Here is a 10,220-nt window from a genome sequence, read left to right on the forward strand (position 1 = left end):
ATTTTCAAAAATATTTTGAAAAATTACCAAAAGCCTGTTTTAGAGAATTATTTCGAGACTTTACAGAAATTCTAGAATTTATTTTATAGGGAATTTTATTTTTCTCTAAGACCGAGAGGTCTTTTGGGTAGCAAGTGTTCACGAGAAAGGTATTGTTAGTTTTTAGAAGACTAACGGTGCAGACCTCATATTTTTTGGAGTTCGGGAGATTATTCTATGAATTTCCAAAGAGTCTAGAGTATTTTAATTTTCTAGAAATAAATTTGGACTTTCCAAATTTTTTAAAAATTTTTAGAGGGAAAATTGGCATTTTGACCCCATAGTAAATTAGTACTAGTCAAGACAAGTCAGTAGGAATTTTCCGTGTATTTTTCTAAGTTCGGAGCTATTTTTAATTAATTTTCAAAGTTTATAAAAATAGAAAAATAAAAAAAATAAAAAATGATGTGACACGTGGCGCACATCCAGCGCGCCATGTCATCATTAACGGAATTGTTGACGGAATAAGGTAAAATGGGACATGAATGTAAGTTACAGGTGGTAATCTGGGACAAAAAAACTTTCAGGTGGTAAAGTGGGAATGAGTTACAGTTTTGGGTGATAAATCGATAATTAAGCCAAAAAAAATCGTAATATATGGTAGTAGTATTAATCATGACATATTTTATATATGTAGTGTCCATTAACAGACTTTAAAAAAGTCTGCTAGACCACAAAAGAAAAAAACAAATATTTTCTGAAATTTTAGTTGTCACTATATGCTTACCCAAAAAAAAAATAATAATAAAAAGATCAAAGATGGGAGAAATTTAAATGATTCTAATGACCAAGCAATGGTCAATGGTAAATTTGATAATGCATAAAAAACTTGATTACTACGAGAAAACATATGGGTTTCAACATTTTGCTCCAATTGGTTTGGTTTCCATCTTCAAACAGCATAAAGAATTCTGACCACAAAATATTTGTGAGTTGTGTCCACGCACGACTTGATTCATTTTAAAAGATTGTTACTTTTGAAGAAGAATATGCACTTTAGGATCCACAACTATTAAGGTTGGCCAACAACTTGTTTTCTGAATAAGGAAATATCAATTTTAGCCACCATTATAGCCAAGAGTTAATTAAGGAGTAATTGGCTAGTATGAGTTTCACGTATACGAGTATACAATAATTATGAGAGAGTAATGTTATATATAATGGGTACATATAAATTTAATTTTTTGGCTTCTTTACTATTTCAATGCTGAGCTAGTTCTCAATTTTTTCCAAAATAAAATTATTACTTAAAAAGGAAAAAGATTCAGGGGAGTTACTCACTAATTTTCAATCAATCCGTGGAATAATTAACAACAATATGCTGTGTTTTAACATTACTTGTTTTCTAATTTGATTTTTAAATACAATTTATGATTTAAAGTTTAGCAATATAAGTCTTTAAAAATCAAATAGTTATTGGTTTGCTGATATTTCTCTTAAATTTTATTGGAAGTGGTTCAAATAAAAGAAAATCAGAAGTACACGTACCATAGAATTATCCACTAATTAAATCATATGATTCCAACTAATTAATTATATAGAGTAGTATTACCACAAATGATTTTGTTTGATAGAATATACGAGGAAGGAGACGTAAATACATGGTGGGTTAGAATTAGAAAGATGCAAAGTCAAGGAAGTGGGGGTGGAAATTAAAACCATCAAAAGTGGGGGAGTGAGGTATCATGCGATCAGTGTAGTGTTGCTTTTTTTTGAAGAAAGCAAAAGGCAAAAAGTTGTAATTGACATGTTATTCTCTGTATTTTATAATTAGTGTTGGAGGGTTGCTTTGTCTTTGAATATGTATATATTGTCATAAACATAATATATTTCCTTTGAGACTTTGACCTTAAAATAATTGTATTATATAATTTGGCAATATACATTAAGGTCAATGGTATATATGAAACACGGTTTCATTAAATTAGACTGATTAGTTGCACTTCCCACCAACTCACCAAGCACTACGACCTAGCACCTACTAATTGGGAACTGGTCCTCTTTCAAAGACATCAATATTGGCTATAAGCCCACAGTCACCCTAACCTGGTTTTTGAACCTTGATCACTTTTTGTTTGGGTCGTCATGCATGGCCCAATAAACCAAGGCCTAAGAAGTTATAACGTCACAGGTTTGTGGATTGCTGAAGACAATTTGTTTGGGACCATGTACAACCTTGTCTAGATGGAAGAGGAGAGCCCGATATATGAGGCCTCATCTTATACTCAATAACTAATTGTTGTCTTTTGTGTTGGATGATGTAAAAGTGTAAAACCCAGCTTCTTTATTTATTTATTATCAAACGATACTAAAGGAAGGAAATTCAAACTCGATTAAGACCTTGAGTGTGAACTGTGAAGGTAAATTCTCTTAATCACTGAGCTAAGAGCGCCACCGACCTTATTTCATTTAGCTTAATGCAATGTTTTCTTTGATAAAAAAGAAGTAAGAAGTTTGGACTTCTTGGAATATTTTTTCCCAGTACGTGCTATGAAGAAATTGTATTTATTTTGTCAGAGAAATTGTAGAACTTTATAGAATGAAGATTAATCCTAATGATTAATTTGGGAATGCTTATTTCATTATTTTGGGAAAACTGGATGTTCAGTCTCATTCCTACCTATATGTGAACCAAGCATTGCAGCAGGGTTTCTATAGGAATGATTCAATTCCATTCCAATATTCCAACCCTATCATACACCACCTAAAGTTAAACTTACTAAGTTTAGTACAAGAGATGCCAAAATCATATAAATGTTAATTAAAAGTGATAACTATATATGGCTAGAAGTTGTTGAATTAACAACTTACATCAAAACATCATCATGAATGACACATGACCACTTCCACGGCCCTTTTTTTGGCATTGTTCTGATATATAATTTCTATTTAATGAACTTTCTCGGATTGTTTTTCTTTTCAATTTACTTTGGCAGGAGTTGGGCCTAGTTTTAGCAAAGGAAAAAGTCACAATTTTGGAAGATTTAAGCTTAAAGATCCAATTATAAAGGACTGGCAACACAAGTATCCCAAAAATTAAAGTCCAAATTACCAGTAGGCTCAGTTTACTATCATTCCTCATTCAACTTATAAATTCGGTGGGGGTTATAGCTCTGTGGTAGAGTATAAGTTATCTTTACATCCACTATAAGAGTTCTACTTTCATTTTCTCTCTTCTTGAATTTAAAATTTAGAAAAGAAAAAAACAACAGAAACTCAACGATTTTAATATGAAATCTCGCAGGCCAATTAATCCCAGTTATAATCAGAATCAATTAAAACAAAAAAGAAAAAGAATAAAACCATAGTAAAGTGCATGCTCCTCTTGAAAGTCCCCCTCAGATAGGTCCTTCAAAACCAGTGGTGAACTATACATCTCAGTAATTGTATTTAATTCATTCATTTGACATGGACTACTGGTCCCTTGTTTACATATTTATAGTTTAATTTGATCTCATTTTAATGAGAAAAAAGAAAGTATGATAGATTAAGGACACTAGCTAATTAAACAAAAAATGAAAAATGAACATGGATGAATGGCATTCCAAAAAGGTTGAAATTAATCTCTTCAGCTGCATGAACCAAATTAAGTTGCCTTGACTAGCTAGCTAGAACCCTACCTATGAGCATTAGACTAGTAGAAAGCAAAGCATATAATATTGTATAGTACCAGCTATGTATGGAGTACGTGGAGCTACTACGAGGTCCACAACTTCCCATCTGCTAGGACCAGTAAAGCTAGCTAGCACAAACTTTCTATGCATCTAGCTATAGCTAGCTACCTAATTAATAGGAACAATTATCCCCAAGTCCTCAAAACGCTTTAATTAGGATCAGTCTTGGTCATGTGGAACAATCACCACACCAATTATTCATTGAAAGTTGTGGCCATGCATAAAGCTTTACCTTTATTAATTGGACTACTTCACCATTCATCACCCAATTAATTAATTAACCTCTCTCTCTCTCTCTCTCTCTCTCTCTCTCTCTCTCTGTGGAAAATCATGGGCAGAAAGAAAGCAATAAAGGGTCTACTTACTTTATGATGTTTGCAAAGGTCAAAAAGATTGTTTACCAAAAAGTAGGTCAAGAAGATCCAATTTCCCAAAAGGAACTTCTGCTCCCAAAAGGAACTTTTGTATGAGTCGGCATTCATATACAAGCATTAATCCCTTTACAGCAACCATGAACAAGGGTAAGAAAAAAAAATAGAGAAAGGCAAAAACGAAAAAAAACATGAGTACCCACATATCTCATGCAATATATAAAACAATGCAAAATCGATTTGATTACTCAAAATGCACAAATTAGGTGGTAGGAAAAAGAAAGGACAAGAAAAGAACTGATAGCTAGCTAGCATTGATCAGATTGCTTCCTTGATTCCAAACCATGCTACCTGCTTTTTCAAAGATGGGACTTTTCGTACAAACAGGTTTTGCAACAGGGAAAGCAATTATGTGAGAATCTAGAAAGAGAGACATAATTAAGGAGATCTCTTGTGTGTTAATTGATTGATTATACCAAGTATATATATCATGAAGATGAATGAGAGATTTACCTGAGGCTTACATTAGAGTAAGCCATGGTAATTACATAATTTACTTTATGTTTTTAGATGCCAAGACAACTCTTTTTCCAAAGCTTCTCATCAACCTTTCTATTTTTTGTATTCATTTAAGAGGTTCCCTTGTCTATATCTCTTACTAAGAACTAAATTAAGCAGGACATAAAGTAAGTAAGAATTAAAGGACATTGGGATAAATCAAACACTTGGCATAATTGAGAAGCAACTTGACACGGGGATTAATCGATCAGTGTCCCTCAAGAGTACAAAAGAAAATATATATTCTTAAGCTATAAGGAAAATTCATTTATTGCAACTTCAAATGTCAGTTTGCAAGTAACTAAGTACTTGTTGAGGCATATAGGTTACATACACAGTTTATGCTCCTTATTCTTATCTAGTTGTCTAGTGCATAAAATCAACTTACCAAGTACGTACTCCACTTTAGTTTTCAGCATTGGTTTGGATTCCAAGTCTCTTGTGCTGGCAGTCACATAAGATTAACCTTAATAAAGAGACAGAAAGCCCCAGGAGGGGAAAGACACTGTTGGGGACTATACAGTTGAGAATCACCAAGCTTTTAACAATAACTCCCAGATGAACAAAATTAGGGTTTCAATTGGTGTCCATTTATTGATAAGGCAGTACTAAAGCAAAGGCAAGCAGCTGGGTTTACTTTCATACACTCACTTTCCCAAAAGTTATATAAATTAGTCTTGTACTGAAATCTATGTGCCATATACGTATATAGCTAGTCATCACATAATCACATTCCGAAAAAAAAAGGGAAAGTACTTGAAGATATATGTAGTTAAAGTGATCATGTCTAGGACATTATTAAACCCAATAAAAGGTAACTATTATATAAATAAAGTGACAAAAATGGAACTGATGTCTCTGCAAAACAGTGAAGTGTGTGTGTGTGTGTATCTGTATATAATATATATATATTATTATTGATGAACACAGAAAAAGGATTATATGGTAACAGCATTAGATGATTAGTCAGAATCAGACACTGGATTAAGAGGGCTATTTCTATTTTTTATTGAAAAATGGAAAAAGAAAAAGGCATTTCAAACAATGTCAGAAAGGGTGTCACTTCCTGCTTTGCTCTTCTAAGCAAAAGGCTTATGCTATTTTCTAAAAGATTTATTAATTTGGTTATTAATAGAGCCTAAATCTGGATCAGGAAACCCTAAGAGAGAGAAGGAGAGAGAAAGAGAGAACGTGAAAAAGAGGAGAGAATGTTTAGCAAAGTTAAAAGCCAGATCTGAGAAATGGCAGAAACAGACAGATGAGATACTGGAAAGGGCATCATGAGGGCCAATCTGCCTAATGATATGATGAACCACAAAAAGCCCTTATTAGAGACTCACTGACAAAAACAACATCATCATAACATGATCATCAACACAGAAAAGAATCTACAAGTGAAAAGGAGCAATGATGAAGAAGCCTTTTATCCAACATATCCAAGAATGGAACCAAAAACAAAGAAAATAAAAAGTCAAATACTCCATCATTACACCAATCTGCACATAACCAACAACCTTAATTGCTCTAAAAACAAAAACCCATGATTTTAAACTGCCAAAAAATCCAAGGAAAAAAAAAACCCAAAATAGAGATGGGCAAAAGCAAACCTTGTGGCTGTGCAGGGAAAAGGTGTATGGAAGCCATTAAATTGGGGGGAATGAAGCCTGGTCCGACGACACTAATTCACCAAAACATGATCCATCATGTATATGATTGTATATATAAAGATTGATCTAGCTAGGAAAAGTGTCCTCGAGCCAGACAACATTCCCCTCAAAAGCTAAAGCTCCACCACATAATTAATCTCTTGAACAATATATATATATCTTCAAATCCCTCTCTAGTATAGTGTCTCTCTAGCTATATATCTGATCTCTATCTCTTTTATCTCTGTCCCCCAAGAGTTGCGCCTTTCTTCAAGGGGGTTAGAGAGAGAGAGAGAGAGAGAGAGAGAGAGAGAGAGAGAGAGAGAGAGAGAGAGAGAGAGAGAGAGATTGGGGACTGAGTGAGAGGAAGAGAGGATGATAATGATGAATGAGAATGATATGGTAAATGGTATGGGGGGTTGTAATTATAAGCAAGAGAGTAATAAAGGCAACCTAATAAAAAGACAAAAACATTGGTGCACAGCAGAGAGAGAGAGAGAGAGTCGCTCGACCCTACCAGCTACTTACTGGCTTGGGTTCTCACTTCCAGAAATGACCACGACCCCATGCATACCCTCTCTCTCTCTCTCTCTCTCTCTCTCTCTCTCTCTCTCACAGTCACAATTTAACTATATAATTATTAGATATATGTATATATGTAATGGGTGGATACATGAAATTATTTGATTGCATATCCACCGTCGGATTTGGCAGATGAGACCCTGGTGGTAACACCTCGTACGCTTTAGCATTGACCGTCACAAAAAAGTATAAACCTAACCTAGCTACGCCCATTTTGATTTTAATGATTTTGGGTATGATGGGTTGATTGTGTCATCAAACATAATGGTCTAGGAAACAATCTCTGTACCCTAGAGATCATAATTAAGTAAACCATCCGTTTTGGACCGTAGGATACTATCATTGTACAATGATGAAAACAATCAGTGAAAGTAAAAAAAAAAAAAATAGTGAAAAAGGTAGGTATTATTATTTAATAATTGAATTGAATGGGGGAAAGGGAATCAAAACAAAAGGAGGGCTATGAAGGGAGTCAGAGGAGTAGTTGGGTGATTGAGCTGCCCGATAATGGAAACCCCATTTAATATTTTTGTCACTTTCATGTGCTCCAACATTAAATTAACTTTTTTTTTTTACGTAATTGTTTTTTAAACTTTAGTCAAATAAAAAATAAAAAAAAGGTACCCTCCTCATCCTCGGCTGGCGTGTCACTTTTTGGGGTCTGAGTGGCGAGGAATTCGAGGCGATGACCGACAGATGGGGCACATTGGGTCCATTCTCTCTTTCTCTCTCATTTTCACTTTGCTTTTGTTTCTTTGGGCTTTTTATTAGGCTTTTACCTCTTCCCAACTCCCAAGTCTAACCCCAATTCCTCGGCGACTTTTTTGGGTTCTTTCTTGTGAGTTTTTGGCCCAAGTCCAACGACGCCGTTTTCCCTTCATTTCACCCCATGTTCCCAACAACATCACATTCAACAATTCCACTCTATTTATAAAGGCTGAGGATGAAATAGCATTTAAGTTGTCAACCCAAGTATTTTAGGGTTTTGGTACAAAAAGGAAGTTGAATTAAAGATGCCATAAATTTGAAATTTTTGTATTGATGAGATAGGAATCATCATATATGGGTAGCTAGGGTTAATTTATGAACCTTTTTTTTTTTTTTTTTTTTCTGTCTTACTTGATGCTGCAAAAGTACGTACTACTGAGCCTTGCTTTACAGCCAATAACTCAAACACACTGTGGAACATATTGAAATTGTCGCAGAAATAGGACTTGTAAGTTGTAACTACTCATCAATTTTGAATTTTTTTGTCATTATAGTACTGCAACTTGGTGTGATCAAGGTGTAAAACTTAAGCCATTGTCCTACCTCAGTCTTCAAAAAATACTCTAATAATTGAGTTTAATAATGTAATTGCGGGACATCTATATAACTGACAGAGATGGGTACTTTCTTTTTTCTTTTTTAATTAACAGGAGCAAATCAAATTTTGGAATTAATTAACACACGTGCTGCTCAAGCCATATATACTGGCTTTTCATGTTAATCATGGTTGGACAATTAAGTATTTCAATCCAAAACCTAAAGTAGCTAGAAAATGTAAGTCAATGGGAACCTGTATATCTACCATTAGATTAGCAGCTAGCTAGGTCTATGCGGCTATGGATATGCCCAATTCTATTTTATTATTATTATTGCTAGCTAGCTGGCTAGCTCTTGCAAGTTTGAAGCATCAAATTTACAAATAATGTCATTCAAACTTCAAATACAAGTATACAAAGTAGAGCATCCAGGAGTGGACAAGGTTCTTGAATACATTAATTTCAATTTTGTAGTATTTGTAATCTATTGATACGGTGATATTCTGAAGAGTCTTGTTATTGTAAAAAACAGTTTGATAACATAAGATGTTAATATTTTTAAATTTACAGTTTAACAACATATAAGATAGATATTTATATTTTAATAAAGCCATCTGTGAATTATATTTAGAAACTATTGATGATGTAAATTGTAATAGATGATTAGTAGAATTGGAATGACTAGGTAAGCTAGCTAGCAACATTGAATATAGTAATGTGAGGAAACCCCTTGTTTTTTTTTTTTTTTTAATCTAAAAGGGGTGCCCGGAAGATGTGCTGCCATGCCTAGTAACACTTCACCACCACCAAATGAAGTTGATGGGTTGATAGCTTAATTTCTTCTACCTCTTTCTTTGGCTCTTTCTTTGTGTTTCTCTCTGTGGGTATGTGTGTGGGTGTGTGTTTGTTGTTGTACATGTACATCAGAGTGACAAACGGAGAGGACGATACTGGCTCCAGATTTCAAAGCTCTTACAGTCTTGAAAATTGTGTAAATTAAGAAGAAAAGAAAAAGAAAAAAAAAGAAACGAAAAGAAGAAAGAGAAAGCAGAAGCTGCAACATCTGCTGCAGGAAAGAAACAACACGTAAATGTCAAATCCCCCTCTCCTGCATCTATCTCCAACCCAGCAATTATTATATTTTAAATAATTAATCAACATTTTCAAACTGTGTATCATAATATCATTGTTATCATTATGAGCAATGTATATAATTAAACTTGAAAATGCACATACATATTTCTGTATATATATATATATTAATATACATAGAAAGGACAGTACGTGTCACAGACAGAGTCACAGCAGGGCAGGCCTGAAGCTTGAAGCTTTGGTTGTCTTCCACACTGTGACACACGTACCCACCTGGACTGGACCTGGGGTTTTCTTTGTTAATTCATGACTCTAGCTCCTTCATAAGGCCATATGCTTGTCACGTGCTGTGTGTCTGTACGTATTTGTTGGGGGTGTGACACTGTGAGACTCTGTACGTATGAGAGAGACTGTGTGAAAGAGAAAAGCTAGTGAGCCTGTGAGACTGTGTGAGTAGTGGTTGAAAAACAAGGAAAAGGTTGAGAAAACTTTTGAGCAAGCTTTTTGGCACTTAAGTCAATTTGCTGTCTGGATCGAGAAACAAACCACATGAATTTTTTATGTTAACTGTAATATCACGTTTCTTATTGATATGGTGGTTATAGATTTACTAAAATTATAACACTTATATATATGGTGTTGAATAATGCTATACTTACCACATTTCTTATACCACATTCTTATACCATCTCACGTGTCATTACTTTATTGGACAGAGTTTTTCTTTTTCTTTTTGGGTTTTTCTTTTTATTTTTGAGTATCCAATGTATGAATGCCATGTAAGTTGCCACATAAGGTGGTATGAAATTATGGTATAAAAATGTGGTATATCTAGCACTACTGATATGGTGTTATAGATATACTCAAATTTTAATCTGTATACAATTTGTAATAGTATTATTTAGGGTTTAAAATTATAAATATTAATTAAAATACAAATATTATAATTTGAGT

This window comes from Dryas octopetala, chromosome 3, assembly GCF_963921425.1.
Source record: "Dryas octopetala chromosome 3, drDryOcto1.1, whole genome shotgun sequence".
NCBI classification, from domain to species: Eukaryota; Viridiplantae; Streptophyta; class Magnoliopsida; order Rosales; family Rosaceae; genus Dryas; species Dryas octopetala.